Source organism: Muscardinus avellanarius (assembly GCF_963383645.1).
Source record: "Muscardinus avellanarius genome assembly, chromosome: 3".
NCBI lineage: Eukaryota > Metazoa > Chordata > Mammalia > Rodentia > Gliridae > Muscardinus > Muscardinus avellanarius.
In genome coordinates this window covers 144,942,846-144,962,637 of record NC_137788.1, presented here as the reverse complement: position 1 = coordinate 144,962,637, position 19,792 = coordinate 144,942,846, and positions in this window count along the sequence as shown.

The window sequence follows — 19,792 nt, the reverse complement described above, 5'->3', positions numbered from 1 at the left end:
ACACCTGTGGCTTTCGCTTCTGTCCCGGGATCCTTGGCCAAGGAGGCCACCAGAGAGTTCCTTTCCCACAAGGCCACCTGGCTAGCGTGGCTGATGGCTGCACAGAGCCCTGGTCTCCTCAGTCTTGGCCCATTAGTTGTGCAGTAAAGATCCTGCAGCGAAGTGGGCAAGTGGGGTGATGCAGTGAGAAGAAGAAAGGGGGTGATGACCAATTGAGCTTGAGATGCAGAGGGAGAATGCTGCCATTCAGAAAAGGAGGGGGGACATGTTTGGGAGGAGTGGGGCAGATGTTAGGATACATTTGGGTGTGTTGAATGCCAGGTACTGTGGGGACACTGGGAATGAGTGAGTTATCAGTAGGAAGTCTGGAAATCAAAGGAAAGATTGGTGAGGGGGACAGCAAGCCACCACTTTGAGGTGGCAATGAACGCCCAAAGGAAGGTCAATCAAAGAAAATAACCAAGCCAGGATGTTAACGCATCCTTGTAATCCCAATACTTGGGAGGCTGAGACTGGAGGATCACAGGTTTGTGGCTATCCTCAGCTACCTGGGTGGGATTCTCTGCATATTAGCGAGACCCTATTTCAAAATAAAAAATAGAAATAGGGCTGGGCGTGGTGGCGCACACTTGTAATCCTGGCACTTGGGAGGCAGAGACAGGAGGATTGCGCAGGTTCGAAGCCAGCCTCGCTGGCTTAAGAGACCCTGTTTCCAAATAAAAATATAAAAAATTAGGTCTGGGAGTGTAGCCTGGAGGTAGAAGGGCTTCCAGGAACCTCAGTACCACCAAAATAAATAAATAAATAAATAAATAAATAAATAAATAAAAATAGGGCTGGGGATGTAGCTTGGCATAGAATGCCCCTGGGTTTAATCTTCAGTATTGGAAAAGAAAAGAAAAGAAAAGAAATAAAATATGTGGTGGACCCCTGTAATCCTAGCACTTGAGAGGCGGAGATAGGAGGATTGCAGGTTCAAGGGCAGACTCAGCAACTTAGTGAGACCCACAGCGACCAGGCTAGACCTTGTTTCAAAATAAATAGGGCTGTGTTTGGGGCTTAAAAATAGAATACCCCAGTACCCCCAAAAAAGGTCCCATACACACACACACATATACGCACATTTCAGAGAACCTGAGAAATATATAAATAAATCAAATGACATGTTAAAAGGGAAAAGAGATTGGGGGAGACAATAGGAGCACAGGCAACAGAAAAACCCAAAGGGCACAAGACCTGGCAAAGAGAAAGGGGGCAGCTTCAGAATGAAGTGGTTAACAGACGCGAGTCAGGGCTGGGCTGGGGAGAGAGCAGGAAGAAAGAAGATGGAGCCATGGTGCGGAGACTAGGGTTTCAAGAAATACAACGTCAGAGAAATAAAAAAGGAAGAAGATGATGAACTGGGGAGGGGGGTCAGGAGGAAGCTGTCCATAGGAGGCCAAGATGTCAGCGCATGGGGAGAGAAGGGTCCCAAGGCTGAGTGGGGAGAGCAGCTCCATCCCATCTGGTCCTCTCCAGTGGTGCGCACAAAGCCAGCCCTCCTTCTCCTCTTGTCATTATTACTATTTTTCTAAAGCAAGTTCAGATTTCTGTCTCGGGGGTGTGTAAACAGGGCCAGTGGTTCCCAAGGACTCGGGGTTCCCAGAGCTCTGCCTGTCTTCCTGGCTGTCTGCTCAGGCTGCCGCAGGGGAAGAGCCTGAGTGTTGGGGTGAGATGCACCGGCTCGGGAGCAGCAAGCACCACTCCGTTCTGCAAGCGTTCTCTAGATAATTACAGAGCCACGGCGAAGCTGTCAGGATCTTGGCTTGTGAGGGAACTGCCTTGTTTTCACAATTCCTTGACTTTTGCTGCCGTGGCAGGCTTCTCTTCCCTCAAAGAACACTGTCCTATTCTCTTGCAAATCATAGAGTTTCCAGTGAGGGCCGGCCTTGGCAGAGGTTTTAGATTTAAGGCTCGGCTCTTCCACTGTTCCAATGAATGGTTGTGATACCAGGCAACTTGCTTCAGGTTTTGATGCACTGATCCTTGGAGTTGGGGTCTGTTATGCCTTTCCTTCTTCCCTGATTCTTGGAGTTGCCTATAGAAGAAAGAGTCAATCATTTATGGAAGGTCTAACTTTGTTTAAATGCTACCCTATGTGCTTCCCCAGGAGTAGTCTTGCTTAATTGATGCATTTGCAACAGGGGTGTCTTGATCTCATTTCATTCTAGATGAGGAGATGACTTATATGGAAGCGATTTATCTGGAAACCAGTGACTTACAAATGAGAGTTGGAATGGAAACCCTGCTCGCGTTCCCGTCATTGTGCCTTGCTTTGTGCTTGAAAGTCTAAGTCCCTGTAGAGTCTAGGAGAGGGCACAGCGGCAAGAAAACGCCTCTGGTACACAAAGAGTGATCCCTTGCAGAAAAATCGTACTTCATTTGAAGTAGAGCCCAGATATTATTTATTTCAGGAAGACATTGCATAGCACCCATTTCAGATCCTGCAGAAACTCAGAGAGAGGAGGAATGTGAACTACTCTAGTCAATATGGCTTCCTGGAAGAAGAGAGACATGAATTTGGTTTTGGAGAAGGAGAGATTGAGAAGGTAAAGAGACCTTTTTTTTTTTTTTAAATAGAAGAAGAACCCGGTATGTGAATTAAAAGATAAGGCATACAAAGGATTTCTGAAAGATGTTTAGGAAATTGGCTAGAGCACAGTGAGGGTGAAACTGTTACTGAAGTTTGTTGAAATCAAACAAGACTGGCTCAGCCCCAGAATGATAGGAAACAGGGAGATACCACAGAGCTTGGGCAGCGACCATTTCAATCTACTCACCATCTATCCACATATCTATCATTTATCTATCCAACATCCATCCTTCTGTCCATCTACCTACCATCATCCATCCATCCGTCCATCCGTCCATCCATCCATTCATCCATCCATCCACTATTCATTCATATCCCATCCATCCATCCACCCATCAGTGACTCATCCATTTGCCATCCTTCCATCAATACATACATTTATTTATTCACTTTATATCTATCCATTCATTCATCTACCTATTCATTGTCCAACTGTCCATCCATCCACTCATCAACTCACCTTTTATCCATTCATCTATCCATCTTCTATCCATCCATCTATGATATACCATACACATTAATGCATCCATTAATGTATTTATCCCTCCTTCCTGCAAGTACTCAATGGGATTGTGCATGTGCCTGTCTATTTGGAGAGTAGAAACAAAATGTATGCACAAGAGCCTGGAGTTTTCACAAGAATGCAAGCAAGGGAACTATATGAAATAGATTCAAAGAAAAGAGGGAGCATTTTTTTATCTGTTTGTAATTTATTTATTATACATATTTTAAGGTCTACCCCCAAAGCTGTCTCATTCCACAGGTCCCTTTGTGAATGATTGGAGTTTTTTATTCTTCAATCATATTTACTTTTAAACATACTCCATTTTTAACTGGACTATGAAATCAGAGAAAGAAGATACAATTTGCAAATCTACCTGCCCAATAAATACCTTCTGAGCATATACTATATATACTAGGCACCATGCTAGTTGCCAGGAGGGTTGGAATTTTTGTTGAATTGAATTGATAGGGCTAGATGTTTTGAGGCCTGCCCTTACTGTAGCATCCCATGGATTCATGGCTACTGTTGGGTAAGGGAGATGTAAGCCTTTGAAGGTTGGGGTAGGCATTGATGAGGCGTAGTAGTACTGGGGAGGTAGAGGTACTTGGAGGGAGTGCTGGCTGTTGAGAGTGTATGGACAACAGCAGCGAGACTTAAATGGCCAGAGGAACACTCAGGCCACACTCAGAGGTGCCATGCTTGGGTTTGTGGGAGGCGTGCACAGTTTCACTCTCTGTATTTCAGTTTTCTGTCTTATGAATGTGTGTGCAATGGCCCCACAGGTGTAAATGTGTGCACACAACCCCTGCACGTGGTGAGCTAGGTTGTACAGCTATGCAGAGCATAGCATAGTATGCAGAGCAGCAGCATGTCAGTTACTTTGGTCTCCTCAGGGTTATGGTGTAGCCCTTGCTCCTTGCGATGCTCCGCTGGTTTTGAAAGCATCTGTGAGTGGCATTCTCTGGGACAAGTTTCTGACCGTATTCTTAGCTTACCCACTGATAAATTCCTGTTTAATGACTGAAAAAATTCCACGAGTGCCTTTGCAGAGATGAAACAGGTAAAACGGGACAAAGGGCATCTCTCTGGGGCATCACTCTCATTGTGCAATGTATTACCTCAGTTATTCTGTCTATGTAAGATTAGTTATTGAAATAATAATGGGGAGAAACAAGCTTCTCAGTCACTAACGGCCTGTCAAAGTTGTGAATTCTGAACTTGGACATCATCGGATTGGAATTTGCTGGGATGCATGTGCCATATGTTATTATAGTTATGTGACAATTTGGAAACATCTCAAGAAATTTCCATGACTCAGAGCAATATTTCTTGTATTTGCATCAGCCAATATACACCCCTTTTTACTTTTTAGAAAATGTTTATTTTTGTTTTTATTTTAGAACCAGAGAGTGCCTGCTTCACTATTTGAATGCCAGACCACTTTCATGGATATTTCTCCAAAGCTGCTAAACCCATAGATTTCACATGAGCAGATTTCCATAAGTGCACCTCTGCTGATGAATATATCAGCTCGTGCTGCGTTACAAAGTCCCTTTATCTGGCAATAGCACCTGTCACTAGGTGTCCTCATTTTGCTTAATTGAAGGTATTTTCCTGAGGTCATTTGTTTTTTCTTTCTAGGGTTAAGGGCGGTGCACAATTTTCCTTTTTCACCCACATCTGCAGAGGTTCTCAGAATGCCTGCAAATGAACACTGTATGCTCTGTTTTAAAGTCTTAGGTGATTTCTCCCCTGGGGCGTATACTTTTACTTCTTAAGGTCTTGTAATTCGCTTGAAAATGCACATTTACCCACACTAATAAAATTTTCTTCCAGCTATATATTCCCTGCATTACATCATATCATTAAGCACCAGAACTGCTCAAGCTTGGATTTTCCCCAAAGATTGTGGGAACTTTGTGACGGGTTCCATGAAGTGAGCTCTTATTCTGTGATGGTCTAAAAATAGTTGTACCACACTGTAAAAACATATTGCGAGTGACTTAAATTAATGCCTCTCTTTTGTGTGCACGAGCTATTAGACGATGGGTTGGGAGCCTATTCATTTACAGAGAAGAAGGTTGAGACCCTGGCAAGTGCAGGGATTTGCTCACAGTTCACAGCGAGTCCTTGGGGCCCCGGGCACTGGGACACACATCTCTGGATTCCCTACTGTGAAGAGAAAATGTCCAACTTGGATTCTTGGAGGGTTGGAGGGCGATATGTCTGGAATACTGTAGCTCTGGATTAAAATTCCAGCAGATCACCTCTTATCTGTATTGACTTTGAGAAATCTAAACATGTCCCTGTCTATTCATCTCTAAAATGGGCATAATAGTTGTGGCTCCTCAGAGAATTTTTATGGCAGGTAAATGACACAATTTATGCTAATATGCTAATGAAATACCTCCAAATAGAAACTGATCAACTATGGATAGTGTAATTCTTATTGTTTTCATGTAGAAAGTCATATAGGGTAAAGACTGAATGTTTTAATGACCAGGATGGAGTGATCTGAAGGAAAACTGATTTATTTCTATAAATAATTGCTTAGGAAAGAAATATTGTATGTGTGCAAGAAAACCTAACAGGAGTTTTTGCTGTCATAATGCTACTGTGTGTGTGTGTGTGTGTGTGTGTGTGTGTGTGTGTGTGTGTATGGTACTGGGGATGGAACTCAGGGGCAATCTATCTCTGAGCTATACCCCCAGCCCTATTTTTTATTCTTTATTTTGAAACCAGGTCTCACTAAGTTGCGGAGGTCCTCATTACAATAGCTGAGGCTGACCTTGAACCTGAGACCTTCCTGTCTCAGCCTCCCAAGTACTGGGAATGCAAGCATGCACCACCATGCCAGGCTATATCTTGTTATTTTGAATTGACAGTACACCCTTGAAAGTTGAATTATGCTCCAAGTATCTAATCCTGCAATTAGAGTAGATGCCACTAGGTGGCAGTGGTTTCTTAGTCAAGGTTCTGATTTTGGTTACCAAGGGGATAATGAGAGGTCATTGGCACCTGTTCTCATGCGCACACCCATTTTAAAGTAGACTCCACCATTAGCACACACCCACATTTACTGAAGTGCCACAATTGAAAGGACTTTGAAGTCAGATATATTTGGGGTTGAATCCTTCCTCCACTTCCTGGATTAATGTGGGTAAACCATGTACAACCAATGCCCAGTTTAAGAAACAGCTTTGCAGAACCAGTAGTCAGATGCCTTCCTGTGTCTTTGCTAAGTTGTTATTCCTCCCCACCCCAGTCCTAACTCATGTCACCATAGATTTTTTGTATATTTTTAGATAATTATAAATGGAATCACACAGTATGCATTTTTATACCTTCTTTCTTTTTTCTTAATATTGTATTTGAGATTTATCTGTTTTGCTGCATGGGGCAGTATTTTGCTCATTTTCACTGGAGCATAGTATTTCCTTATATAAACATACCACTATCTATTCTTCCAGTCTCCTATTGATGGATATTGGACGTATTTCCAGTTTGGGGTTATAAAAATAATAATACTGGGGCTGGGCAAGGTGGCACAGGCTTGGAATCCCAGTATTTTGGAGACTGAGATAGGAGGATCGTGGTTCATGGACAGCTTCAGCTACTACTTAGTGAGGCCCTTTGCAACTTAGTGAGACCCCTTTTCAAAATAAAGAATAAAAAATAGGGCTAGGGGGTGTAGCACGGAGGTAGAATGCCCCTGGGTTCCATCCTCAGTACTGAAAAGAAAAAAAAAAAAAAGATTACATTGAGTCTATAGATTCACTCAGATGAACTGACACCTGGAAATATTAAGTCTTCAGGTCCATGGATATAGTATACAGCCTGAATTAGGTCATTTAAATTCTTTTCAGTAGCATATCATTGTCTTCTGTATAAAGCTCTTTCATTTATTTGTAGGGTGCTTGGATGTTATGCCACCTATGCTTAATAATGATTATTTCCTATACTTTCCTCAAACATCTGAATGTTAACTTAGTTTTCTTTTCCTTTATTATGTTAACTAGAGTCTCAGCACTCTGTTGAGTAGAAATGGTGATGGTGGCATCTAACTTGGTCCCAAGCTTAGGCAGGTGGATTTTTTTTTTTTTTTGGTGGGACTGGGGTTCCTGGAAGCCCTTCTATCTCTGGGCTACACTCCCAGACCCTTTTTATACTTTATTGAATTTGGAAACAGGGTCTCTTAAGCCAGCGCGGCTGGCTTTGAACCTGCGCGATCCTCCTGTCTTCACCTCCCAAGAGCAGGAGGGATTACAAGTGTGCGCCACCATGCCCGGCAGCCAGGTGGATTTTAATATTTCAACATTAATTATATTTACTCTCTATTTATTTCGATGGTTCGTTTATGAGATTAAAGAAATTATCCTTTATTCCCAATTTCTAGAGATATTTTTGTCATTAATGGGAAATAATTTATCCAAATGTGTTTTTTTCTCTTTTATGGAGAAAAATGGTTCTTGCCACTTTTGTGTTAGTCTGATGAATAATACAAACTGATTTTTAAATGTTAAACCAATGTTGACTTCTTGGTATTAACCAAATGTGATCAATCCTTAATTTTCCTTTTTATGTATAACTGGATTCTATTTGCTAGTATTTGCTTTTCATCTTCATCTATATTAAGGAGAGAGATTGGACTATATTCTTCCTGTTATATAATGGGTTTTTATTTTTTAAGGTTTTGGTATTAAGGATGTGCTGAAAAAAGAATAAGAGTTGGAAAGTATTCCCACTTTTTTGTTTTCTAAAAAAGTTTATGTAAGTAATAGATGTTCTTTCTTAAATATTTGAAAGAATTTACCATTGACGTTATCTGAGCTTGGGTCTTGTTTTTGTGGGAGGGTTTAAAATAATAGATTCAATTTCATTCTTAGACACCAGAATATTCTTTCCATTTCTTCTTGAGTCAATTTTGATGAGTTGTGTTTTTTCAAAACATCTACATGTTTTCATTGACATATGTTGTTTTCTGCCTAAGACCACTAGTGACAAGCAGCTTTAGAAAACATCCTTTAGGTTCTTGGCCTCCTCCTCTTCTCTAAAAAAGTTTTAGGCTTGCCAGGTGTGGTGGTGATGCTTATGATCCCAGCATTTGAGAGGCTGAGGCAGGAGGATGTTGGGTTCGAAGGCAGCCTCAGCTACTTAGTGAGGCACTTTGCAACTCACCCTGTTTCAAAATAAAGAATAAAAATAGGGCTGGAGGTGTAGCTTGGAGGTAGAGTGGCCCTGGGTTCTGTCCCCAGTACCACAAAAAAAAAAAGTCCAGCATTTGGGAGGCTAAGACAGTAGGATCATGGTTCACAGACAGCCTCAGCTACTTAGTGAGGCCTTTGCAACTCAGTGAGACCCTGTTTCAAAATAAAGAATAAAAAATAGGGCTGGGGGTATAGCTTGGAGGTAGAGTGCTCCCCAGTACCCCCCCCCCAAAAAAAAACAAAGAAAAAGTTTTAGGCTGTTATTTTTCTATTTGAATTAACTTGTAATTGAGTTGCATGCCAATTGGATTGCAGTTGGGCAGATTCTACTCAGGCTACAGGTGGTTTTCTAAGTTGGCGCTGTAACTGGAGTTCTGTTGGCCGCTCATTCATTCATACCAGTGTTGCCTTGTTTAAGAAAATCCAGCCTTTTCTCTGTCTTCAGTGATGCCATTGGCTAAACAGCATGAAAGATGACATGAACACTATGACTAAGTGTCGGTGTGTATAGGTAATGACGACCTCAAAAATGTCCAAAATGGTTTTATGATGTCATCAATCTCAATTTCAGAGCTGTTATAAAGTTAAACAATAGCATAGAACAGATGAAATGTGATAGTTCTTTGTCAGCACAGTGACACCAGTCACTCTTTTTTCTCCTTTCGAAACCTTTATTTTCTCTTCTGTCTGAGTAGGTCTTATCCGTTATAAAATTGGAAAGCTATATGCCTGTATTTTTTGGTGTTAAATTTCACTTTTGCATTCATTTTAATGTGTTTTTTTTATTTTTTATTTTTTTGGTGATACTGGGGATGGAACCCTTCTTCTCCAGGTACACTCCCAAACCTATTTTTTTATATTTTATTTGGAAACAGGGTTTATTAAGCCAGCAAGGCTGGCTTCGAACCTGCGCGATCCTCCTGTCTCCACCTCCCATGCGGGGGGATTACAAGCGTGCGCCACCACGTCCGGCAAATGTGTTTTACATGACATAATTTATAATTGATTTTAAAGGATTTCATTTTTCTAAGTAGTTGGAGTGTAACATGAACACAAAGATGTTATTGTTTCATATGCTTTAAAGTGTTTGTCTCCTTTGATTTATTTTCCATTTGCCCTGAGGTATATAGAAAGGAAGGTGCCGTTCATTGAAATTTCCGTATCACTGCTTAGTGCTTCAAGTGTTCCCAGGACGGTAAATCATCCTTTTTTCCCCTCCAGAGCCCAGAGTTTCGTATAACTCATGTGGCCATTGAAGCTTTCCCTTGGCCCAACAACCAACCTGTTCTTTGGAAACCATTGTGTGTGAAAGAATTGTTACCTTTTCACCAACAAAGGCTCTCTCTTGCTGGACTAGGGGGACTACCCAAGTGCTTCCGCTGTGTTCTCAACATCAGCTGAGGACCCTCCGAAAGCCTTGTGAGGGAACCAAATGTTACTTAACTACTTAGCCACCCGACCCCTTCTGCCAGTGCCAGAGTTAACTGAGTAAAGATACATTGGCTTAACCATCCTCAGAGCACATGTTTTATTTTGTAAGCATTGTAAGGAGAAGGGAACTAGAAATGGCCAACCCAACCAGAAGAATTAGCACTGAAGGCCCTGCCAAAGAGGGCGGTGTGGTGGATTGCAGGAGGTATGTGATCAGGAGGCCTGGCTAGAGTCTTCATCTTTCCATTAATAGATTAAGCAGCCTCACGTTGCAGGGCCAGCCTCAGCTTCAGAGCAGCCTTCCCGTGTTGTCAAGACTGCTGCCACCGCTAGAAAGAAGGCTGCTCTTTCAATCTTTTCCTCCTTTCCCAGGACTCCTTAGCAAACCTCACCTCTTGTCTCCTATTTACTTTAGATCTGTCCCGGAGATTAGACCAGTCAGACTCTACCCATGGCACTGAGTGTCCTGTCAGCTTCTCCCAAAGCACAGGGCGTAGCAAGGGGTGTGCAGATCTGAACTAAGGCTGGTTACCGTTAGAATGGAGAGAGGTGAGTTGAAAAAGCCCCCTGAACTCCCAGCATGGGGGAGATTCGAGTCCAGGGGGAGATGAAATCAATGATCTTTAAGTGTTGCCCTGAAACACTCCAGAAATTAGTGTTAAAACCTCTCTGGTTTTAACTCTTTTGAGCTTTTTTTTATTTTGTCATCTCTTGATGGCTTTACCACCCCACATCCTAGATCAAAATAGAAATGTTCACATGTCCTGCACAGGCACATGTACCTGTGTGTCCACACACACTTAGAAGACCCCTGCACACAGCCCCCCTCCCCCCCCACTGCCTTCCTCATTCTCCAGGGACAAATTTTACTTTCAGAACTACCCTTCATTCTGAGTAATTTCAGGGAAGATGGCAGGTTTGCTCAGCGCCCTGAAGAATTTGAATCGCCACACTGGTTTGTGGGTTCTGATGGCTCCTGACGTACCCTCCCTACCTTCCCGCTGGCTAATTATGAACCCAGCAAAGGGGATTCGAATTTCCGATAGAGATGGAAACCAGAAATTTTACTTAATAACTTACTAGAAGTGCATTCCCACTCTACAGAACTTACAGGAAGCCCCGAGGTACAAAGGAAGGCCATATAAGGAAAATGAGGTCGGAGGAAATTCTTTGCTCATTATGGAGTCTGTCTGTCATTCTCTCTCTCTCCCTTCACTGACTCCTGGCCTACAATTCCTAATAACGCTAAGGGTGAGAGGAGAATTTGGCAACTGAAAAAATGGGGATTAGTGCACCGAGGAGATCTAGTTTTGTTCAAGGTTTTTGATAAGCAAACAAACATGCACTGCTTCAACGAGAAAGGTGTCCGGGAGACCGTTCCTCGAGTGATGTGGGCTGCAAGCGGGGAGAGGTGGGCGGGAGGCAGGAGGGTGGAGACCAAGCCACACACGTGCTTTATGAGCAAATGTCGAGATGGAGATCTCTCCCTGATCAAAGGCCTGTGTGCGGGAGAGAGTAGACCTGAGGCTCCAGAGGCAGAGGAATAGTGTTTTCTGGGGAAAATTTATTATAGGAAAGAGCAGAAATTTTTAGAAATGATCTAACTTGAACTCAATAAACTTCAGGAAGCTGGGGATGAGATGAAAACACAGTGGACTTTGATGAAAAGGGAGATCAGGGAGATAAGGAAAGCTTTTAAGGAAACTAAAATTTAACGACTTTTTAAATGGTTGATAACAGATTTGGAAGCAAAAACTTACAAAAAATGCAGTGTCCTGCACTTTTTTTCTCTCTTACTCACGTGGTTGCTGGAGCTGGTTCCACACCTTGCATCCTCTGGGAACATGTGTTCAGTAGCTCATTATTTTTTAAATGTGCATTTAGCTGATTTTAGTGAAAAGGAAATTGGGAATTTAGGTTCCTTCTTTTCTACTTTGGCTTTTCAAAGAGAACTACATTATTGAATGCCAAATGTGCTATTAAAATGACTCTAAGAGCCAGGTGTGGTGGTGACACATATCTGTTATCAGTACTTGGGAGGCTGAGACAGGACAATCACAGGTTCGAGGCCAGCCTCAGCAACTTAGTGATCCCCTGTTTCAAAACAATAAATAAACAGAAACAAAATAGGGCTGGCAGCACAGAGGTTAAATACCCATGAGGTCAACCCCTAGTACCACTGAATGAATGAATGAGTGAATAAATGAATAAAAGAAATGACAGTGAGTCTTAATAAATCTGACTTCTTTAAAATTGTTTGGTCTGGGTTAATGATTAAATGTAGAGTGTGAGCTTTGTAAAGTGATAGGTGTAGAGAGGAATCCAGCATACAGGTTCAGGAAGTGTAAAATGAGCCCAATTAACAGTATTTTATACTAAACATGGAATCATAGAATCAAATGCAGCACTTTAATCAGAAACATATTGATTTTCAAATGGGTGTACCCTGGAGCCACAGGGGTCTCAGAGGCTGGAGGAAGGTGGTAGGGTCTTAGGGATTAAGGCTCCTTAACTCCATTTCAACCAAGCAGCTTATCTTGATTCTTTAAAAAAACATTCTTTATAATTTGGGCATCTAAGGCTTTTTTTTTGGTAATGTTTTTTATGGTTAAATCCATTAGAGAACTCTTACTGTTGAATCAAATTGAGAAAGTCTCCCAAAATTTGAAAGAAAAGTGTACGCAAATAAAAATAGAGAAGATAACATATAATACAGCATAGTGCTGAAGCAACATGTAGATTACAAGATGCTGGAGGGCAGACTGGCTAAAGAAAAGAGACACAATAATAACAAAGACATCAAAGAGGAGTTGTCTAAAGTCAAAGAAGTACCAAGCATAACTAATCAAAGAAAAGATGAGAACTGGCTGTGGGGGGTCACATCTGCGATCTCAGTACTTGGGAGGCTGAAACAGAAGGATGGCAGGTTCGCAATCAGCCTCAGCAACTTAGTGAGGCCCTGAACAACTTAGCAAGACCCTGTTTCAAAATAATTTTAAAAAGGGGGCTGGGGTGTAAGGCTGGAGGTAGAATGCCTCTGGGATTATTTCCTACCATAAAAAAGAAAAAAAGACCAAGGCCATTTTGGGTTGTAGTACCTTTTTTTTTTTTTCCCCCCCGGGTCTGGGGATAGAACCCAGGGGCATTCAACCTCCGAGCTACACCGCTGCCCTATTTTTTAATTCTTTATTTTGAAACAGGGTCTCACTGAGTTGCAAAGGGCCTCACTAAGTAGCTGAGGCTGTCCGCAAACCGTGATCCTATGGTCTCAGCCTCCCGAATGCTGGCATTACAAGCGTGCACCACCACGCCCGGCGCCTATTCTTTATTCTTTATTTTGAAACAGGGTCTCATTGAGTTGCACAGGGCCTCACTAAGTAGCTGAGGCTGTCCACGAACTGTGATCCTCTGGTCTCAGCCTCCTGAATGCTGGGATTACAAGCGTGAGCCACCATGCCCAGCTGTAGTATCGTTACAAAGATATACATTTTTAATCTATGTTCATACTTATGTCAATGTGTAATTGGATTAATAAATATATATGCATCAATATCAACATATGTATCTATATCAATACTGATACCTATATCTGCATCTATGTCTGTTATATATACCTGTAATTATCTCTATATACATGTATAGCGACATGTTTATCTGTACCTACATCAGTATCTATATCTATAAATCTATCTGTAGTTATGCAGGCTCAGGGGGAAGGAGCACAGCATTTTATTTTATTTATATTCAGGCTTGCCCTATACTACTCCACATCGCTGTTTTGAAAAGAAATCGTATATCCTCCCAATTGTATTAATTAATTATTTTTCTTTTTTTTTTTTTGGTGGTACTGGGGTAGAACCCAGAGGCTTTCTACCTCCGGGCTATACTCTCAGACCTATTTTATATTTTATTTGGAAACAAGGTCTCATTAAGTTGCTGAGAGCCTCACTAAGTAGCCGAGGCTGGCTTCAAACCTGCGCAATGCTGCTGTAGTGCGGGGATTACAAGCGTGCGCCACCTCGCCCGGCTATTTATTAATTAATTTACTGACTGTGGTGCTGGGGATGTGAACCAGGACCTCACACATGCTAGGCAAGAACTCTAGCACTGAGCTATACTCCAGTCCTTCTCCCACAGTTATATATCAGCAAAGTTATTCACAGGTGAAGAGCTTCCATGGGACCATTGGAGAAGGTAGAGGAGACTTAAAGGATCCACCAGTGTAAAAAAAAAAAAGGAAAACTATGAACTTTCCTCAGAGCTATTATTCCACAAATCATTTAAGTGGTCTAGAAAATGAGTTAGAATAGGTAAAAGTAGGGTTGCAGTATAGAAGTATGACTAGAAAAATTAAAATAGTTAAATGTAATTATTTTTGCATACTCTGAAAACTAAGTGCAATTAAATGCACAAATCTAATATAAAATTTATGATTTCATTATACGGATGTTCTTAAAAATTCCAAGTATTATTAACAAAACTGGAAACAAGGTAGGGGAGAGTCACCGAAAGGTATGAATTAAATGTGTCACTGCATAGAGGAGTAGGGAAGAGAGTTTAGTTTTGAGTTTTAGCACTAGAAAAATATATTTTCAAGACTTGATTCAAATCTTAAAATTTCATACATATAAGACTGACTTTTCAAGTCTTAAGTATAAGACACAAGGGTCATCAACAGCAGTAATTTAAAACGATAGTCAATTTTCATGTCATTTAATAAAATATTACCATTTCATAAAATAAAATATGATGTAAAACTGTAAGAAAAAATGGAAAACCATAAAAATTTCTCTCAAATCCTCAAAGCATGAAACATCAGGAACATCAATAAGAATGAACACTTTGCTCATGACAGTAAACATAGGTTAAGATAGTTCCATAAAATTTAATTAATCTTTGTCTGGAGTAAAAGAGCCCAGCAAATACAATCTCATTATAGGTTATTTATAAAGGTCATATCTATCTAAAAAAAAAAGATGTAAAAAAAACCCAGAAAGATTAAAATCAAGATATTAGGTTAATAATGTGTACACAAGCAAACATAAAAGTAAAAGTCACAAATAAAAGGCTTCTCTATCAATATTATATAATTAAGAATTCAAAGTATGAAAGCGTTCAAAGTGACTGAAATTCATTTTAACTTGATAACAGGTACAAAGCACAGTCTAGACCTAAGGGCCAGGAACAGTCATATGATGAGTAGTAACACAGGACTGACTGACGAGTGGATGATTCTGATACACGGTTCCCAAGAAAACCCTTGATAGCCCAGAAAAAGAGGGAGACGTTAGCACCAGCATCTCGAAAGGTTAAGCAGCCCAAACAAAGAATGAAAAGAACCTGGGTAATAGTATGACTGAGTTTAATTAAATAGATTAAATTGAAATTTTCACCTTAAAATAGTTAAATACACTTGTGAAGAATTTATTGAGTAACCATAAAATGTAATTAGATGAGGAAAAAAAAAAAAACCCTTAGCGCATTCCAAATAGGAGAAATTCTATAGTTCTTTTTTTTTTTTTTTTGGCGATCACAAATTCCAATCATATGGGAAAAAGTTGAAATCTGTTCCTTCCCAAATATTCAAAATTAATTTCAAATATCTCAGAAACAGCAGAAATGAGAGTCCTCAGTATCACACTGCCAGGTGCTGTGGAAGTAGAGCTGAGAGGAAGAGCTGTGTACTCAAAGGAGAATAAATGGAAATTTATGATTTCCATGGGAATCTCCAATGGAAATGGAGATTGAGAGACACGTAACCCATCCGAGATTCAACCCCAGTCACGGGCAAGTGAACTAAACATAAACATGTCACAAAAGAAGAAATACAAATGGCCAGTAAATATATGAAAGCAATGGCTGATATCATTGGCAATCAGGGAAATGCAAATCAAAACTACTCTGGGATTTCTAACCCCAATTAGAATGGCAGTCATTAAGACAAACAATGATAAATGCTGGTGAGGGTGTGGAGAAGTGGGAACTCTGATACATTGTTGAGGGGATTGCAGATTGGTGCAACCACTTTGGAAAACAGTGTGGAGGGTCCTCGGAACCTACCATATGGCCCAGCTATACCACTCCTGGGTATCTACCCAAAAGAACTGAAGCCAGACTACCATAGTAACGTACGCATATCTATGTTTATAGCTACACAATTCACAGTTGCCAAACTATGGAAGCAGCCAAGATGTCCATCAACAGATGAATGGATTACAAAATTATGGGATATACACACATGGAATTCTATTTATCCATAAAGAAGAACAAAATCATGTCATTTGCAGGGAAATGTACGGAACTGGGAAATATCATCAGTCACAAAAAGTAAAAGGTAGGATGCTTTCCCTAATATGTGGAAGCTAGGAAGAAATTAGGATGCAGGAGGGACTCCAGACAGAGGGAGAGAAACTCTGTAGAGTGAAGGAGGGATCCCAACTGAGGGAGATGAGGGGGAGACTTGAAGAGGAAACACCTCAATGGATGGGATGTACACACACAAATTTATCAGTGCCAATCACTGTCCAGCATGGGGAGGTGGAGAGGGAGAGGGAGAGGGACTGGGGTGGGAACTGGGGGAGGGCTCAACAGGTACTGCGTCCATGTATGCCTCTGTCGCCTTGAACTTCATTAAGATGTTTGATTACAGTGCACCAATAAATAAAAAAAGAAGAAAATAAAGATGAACAAAACTTGATGAAAATGAAAGGGAGGATAACATTAAGCCAGACACCAACAATTAAAAGATAATAAATGATGGACACTCTCAAGAAATCATTCTAATACCTCTATTTTTTTAATGAGATGAAATAAAATAAATTCCTACAGTTGTGAAAATAAATTAGACCATCCTAAAATATGGACTAACTTTAAGAAAAATATATCTTTTTAAAAAATCACATTGCACGTGAAAAATCTTGAAAGATTGAATAACAACCTATCTACAGAGAGGCCAAGACTCATTTTTTGTAAAAACATGGGGGTCTGGATGGGTGATTTTATTGGCTAAAATATTCAGGATATATATATATATATATATATATATATATATATATATATATACACACACACACATACACACACACACACACACATATATATATATATATATGAACTTTCCTTATTCACTTAGAGATAACTTCAATAACAGAATTAATATATTCTCCCTCTATACAAAAAATTAGAACTTGAGTGTAGCTCAGAGTTAGAATGCTTGCTTAACATACATGAATCCTTTGATTTCATGCTCATTATCACAAAAAATTAGACTGCATTTTGAGATACAAAAATAAGAAAGCCTTGAATACAACAATAGCAAACTGAGACTAGCAGTCTAGTGGGTGAAGATGAATCCATGACCAAATTAATAACATTGTCTAATGCAATAATGATTTGATGTCAGAAATATTTTACTGTTACATATGACCACAGGTCACAGAAATCTCCATGATGGTAAAAATAGCATTTGCTAAAATGTAAATTCAAGCCGGGTATGGTGGTGCATGATTGTAATCCTAGTACTTGGGAGGCTTAAACAAGAGGATCTCAAGTTCAAGGCTAGCCTCAACAACTTCAGGAGCCTCAACAACTCAGCATCTTAGTGAGATGTTTTAAAATAAAAACTAAAAAGGGTTGGGGTTTTAACTCAGAGGTAGAATACCTCTGAGTTCATTCCCTAGTTCCAAAAGGAAAAGCAAATTAAAATTCAATTAGTGAGCAACGACAGTGTGCTAGGAGTGGGAAATTCTGCCTCCATATTATCAAGCTTCCATCTTGATTTCTCTCTTAAGCAGAATATCGACTAACAGAGGACCACTTAGTGACCGTTACCATGGGTTGAGCTGGGGTGGGGTGGGAGAATATTAAAGGCTGTGAGAAGAATATACGTTTGGATTTTCGAGGAAGCTACTATTGGAACATGCCTGAGCATTTTGCCAATGGAGGCTGAGCTATCCTCTGCGGATTGTTACCTTGAGCAGCAGCTAGCAAGGTGACAGTCCCATGTTGTGTCAACCGCAGCCACCAGGCAGAGGGAGAGCAGGAGATGGAGCGTCTGTGCAGTGAGAGCCCCAGGCGGTGGCAGTTTAATTCTGTTGACTGACTTCTTCAGTGAACACAAAAGAAGCATTTGGTAGAAGGTCTTGAGGAACAGGAACCCATGCTGAAGGCTTCAGCAGGAGGCAATGGAGGAGAGAGACATTATTTATTGAGTTTCGATGAGGTTGCTTTACAAAACATGATCTCTAAGGCTCATCCTCCAGGCGTGGAGCTGTTGCACTTTGTAGCAGAGCTAATCATTTACGTGGACTATTTCTAGTTATGCAAACAACATTTTTCAATTAAAATTATTAGACAACATATCTACCTAGGAAATGCATAAATATCTATACAGCTTAGTATATCCGCACACCCTTCTTCTTGCTCAGGTTGAACCTCACTGTGCTGAGCCAGTGAGGAACTCCTCAGTTGCTTTCCCACCCTCCCACAGAGTAACCCTTTCTCCTAGGTTGTTTAGCTTTGTGTTTCAGTACCTATGTATAAATCAAAGAATGAAATGGGGTTTGTCCATGCCTGTTTTAAAACTTGCTATAGTGAGACATATACCATATGTGGCTATGGTGGTCCTGAGACGGTCCTTCTCAAGGGCACATAACTAACCTGGAGAACCGCGCTGAATCTTGAAATCCATGGTGTAGGTGGCGAGGCCAGGCTGCCCGTGTGCTGCTCACTGGCAGTGGCTGATGCTGGGGAAGGCATGTTCGTGGGAGGTGGGCTCTCTGTGGGTCAACATAGGTCCAATACTCCTCGAACAGCCTTTCTTAGGCTGCGTCACACTCTAGGAGGCTTCCACCGACCTTCTCCCCATCTCCTTTTCACTTGGGTCAGACCCATATGGCAATTTGATAGCTTTTGCAGACTTCCCCCAGCTCTCTCTCTCTACCTCTTCCACTTAGGTATCCTCCCTAAATAAAATCCGTACACATCTATTTCCCTCCTGGTGTCTGCTTTTTAGAAGACTTGACCTAACACTGTTTTATTTTTTTCTTCCTTTGCCTTATTTCTTTTGCTAAACATGTCCTTTTTGCATCCCATGGACACCAATATGTGAACTTCACTCATCTTTTCTCCGGTGCATATTATCAGTTGTAATTTATTTTAGCTTTTTGATAGACAACTGCATTGTTTCTTTTCTTAATTTTACGTTTCCAAATTAGAGGCTGGAAAAGTTTAATGATCTGTGGATCAAATTTGCCAGATTTGGTATGACCCACAACATAAGAAAGATTTTACATTTTGAAATGGCATGCAACTGTATGAAATGTGAATTTCAGTGTTCATAACAGAAGTCTTACCGCACTGGATCATGTTCATTTGATTGCCTGTTGTCTAATGGTTGCTTTCCTGCCACAATGGCTGAGTTGAGTCACTGCTGGATGATCTGTAAAGAGTAAAATATTTACTATATGGCTCTTTACAGGAAACATTTGCTGACCTCTGCTGTAGACAGCGCTGTTGTGAACAATCTCATCTGTGTCTTCTGGTGCAGATGTGTGAGGGTGACTTGGGTTGTAGTCTTAGGAGGGGAATGGCTGGGCTATAGGCATTCACATGTTTAATTTTATTAGTTAATAATGGCTTTCCAAAGTGATTACAGCACTTTTCCTTTCTGCCAGCGATGGTATAGTGTTGCTACTGGCCACACCCTTGTCAACAGTTGGTATTGTTTATATCAACTGGGTGGATGTGAAATGTTCTCCCATTATGATTTTAATTAGCATTCCTTTGTTTTCTAGTAAAATTGCTAATGGTCCATTTGTGTTTTCTCTTTATGATCTTACTCCATTTACTTTACCTATTTTATCTTGGATTGTTTATCTTTTTCTTTTCTTTTTTTTTTTTGCAGCACTAGGGATGAAAACCAGGGGCATTCTACTTTGAGCTACACCCCAACCCTATATTTTTTATTCTTTATTTTGAAACAGGGTCTCACCGAGTGGTAAACGGCCTCACTCAGCA